Raw genomic sequence first — 2509 nt, 5'->3', positions numbered from 1 at the left:
ACTTTATAAAATTATAGACGTGCTATAACATATATAAAGTATTCCACATTTTAATATAACAATTACATTAAATATATGAAATCTTAGATCATGCATATTATATATTTTAATATATTATAACATACTTTCAATGCATGATACATGCTTCCTATGGTGGGATTTTAAATCTACATGACATACTTTATACACATACAAGATTTGGTTTAATTAAACATACATTCATAATGCATAAATAATTAATCATACACTCATACATTCATAATGCATAAATAATTAATCATACATTGAAATAGACTGGTTTTGGTATCCGAAGCAAGAAAATAAGCTAATTATTACATTAATAATAGAAAAACAACTTCCAAAAGCTTCTGGACCGCTTGACCGACCCGAACCAGAGCCGATCCGCCTAAACAGGACCTCTAGGGCTTTAAATAGGCTAAACCAATCAAATCGGTTTAGTTGAATTGCTAAACGTCTAGCACGCGCATGAACTGGGTTGGGATGAGCAACATTGCAACGCTCCATCCCATTGTTGTAACACCACAGGATGTCATCTTTGTTTTTGGATTGGTTGAAGAATAGCGTTGCAACGCTGTTTGACAGAAGCTTCAAATTTGAAATTCTGCAGTTGAGTGTGCTTTGGATTTTCTTCGATTACAACCTAATTGCAACTCTATTGACTATTTATAGATATTTAATTGCACATTAAGGCCCATAAACAAAGAGCCAATTACAACAATTACTTGCAAATTGATGGAAAATTTGGATGCCAAAACTATAATTTATCCATTTCAGGAACCATTTCATGCAACTCATGAAAAATACCCACCATGCAAAAATTAATGCAAATTAAGTGCTTAAAACTTACTCTGATATCAGTTGATAGAGTTAGCATGCATTAAACATGAACAATTAAGGATCTAAGCACTCTAATTATATCAATTTTAGGCAATTAGCATGCATGTTCTTGGTTTTCAACGTATTATGGTTTCAAATGAATACCTTTGATATTTCCTCCAAGTTGCTTGATTCTCCACAAATCTCTTCTTCAATCTATGCATTAGACTACCACAAGAGTCTTCTCTACTAATCTCAGGTCTTAGATTGAGTGGTGGAACTCAAATTGAGAGGAATTGAGTGTGGGTTTTTTAGAGTTGAACAAGAGAGAAAAACTAGATTTTTCCACTTTGTAATTTTAAATTTCTAATTGCATGAATCCTTTAATCTGTAATTTTCAATATATAGAAGTTAATTGCATGAATCCTTTAATCTGATCTTTAAACCTCAATATATAGAAGTTAAACATGCATATCAGATTAAACAAGAAAGATCCACTTCATTTTTCAATTAATTTAGTGGCATGAGGTGTGATTATAATGGAAAATGTGGGAATATCCCACTTTTCATTTTAATTCAAATATTAAATGTGAAATTGGAAAATTTGAAAAATAAAAACAAATTAAAAACTTTGAATTTCTCAAATTCGAAATTAATTTTGAATTTCCTAATTTCATAAATTAATAAATTCGTAATTTCAATTTCTGTATTAGACTCATATGTTGCTCGAACAAGATTAGCACTTCATAGGCAAGCAACAACTTCTAATGCAAACAAACTTGAAAATGAAGATCAGATAGTCAATGAACCCCCATTTGACATAACAATTCTGCTAAAAAGAACAAGAGGCCCTACAAAGATGAAGAGAATAGCCGTTAATAAACAATCTGATAAACAATCTAGAGTGAACCTTGGTTTCAATAAATATGGACAACCCATTGGGGATGAATCAGTAGGATTAGTTTCTTTTCTTGGTCCACTAGTGAGAGAGGTTGTACCAGTGAATTTAGAGAATTGGAAGAAACTACCTACGAGGTCGAAAATTGTGTTATGGAATCTATCCAGGTATAAAGTTACTTCATTTCATTTACATAGTTTAAATTGAAGGCACATATCATTTTCTCCAATAATAACTATTTTATACTTTAGTCAAGGTACAATGTAGATGAAGATTGGCAAAAAAAAAAATTTCCAAAAGATGGGTAGATTATGGAGGGATGGAAAATCTCGCCTTGTAAAACAAATTCAAGATGCCCCAATAAATGATGTACTTTTGAAGCTAATGTCTGATAGTTTGCAACTTGTAGATGATTGGATGGACTTTGTGAGTGAAAAACTAGTACAAATTTCATGGTATGAAAATCTCTACTTCAAAACATGCACGTTAACATTTTTTATTATTACTTTAATATAAATATTGGACGACTTTTATTTGAGTAGTTTAAAAGTGAAAAGTACAAAGCTATGAAGAAGAAGCAACTTCCACATACATGTAGTAGGAAAAGGTATGCCCGTTTAGCTAAAGATATTGTAAAGATCATTATTACTATACTTCAATTTTGCTTTAATATTGTGTGTGAGTTCATTTTCTTAATCTTATTTTGTAGAAAAAAATAGTTCAGATCCAACTTTAATCACAAGGATTGCGTTATGGACAAAAGCACACATAAAG

The sequence above is a fragment of the Benincasa hispida genome, chromosome 11 (genome assembly GCF_027475165.1).
Source record: "Benincasa hispida cultivar pf3 chromosome 11, pf3_genome.v1.1, whole genome shotgun sequence".
NCBI classification, from domain to species: domain Eukaryota; kingdom Viridiplantae; phylum Streptophyta; class Magnoliopsida; order Cucurbitales; family Cucurbitaceae; genus Benincasa; species Benincasa hispida.
Note: the sequence above shows the minus strand (reverse complement) of the source record.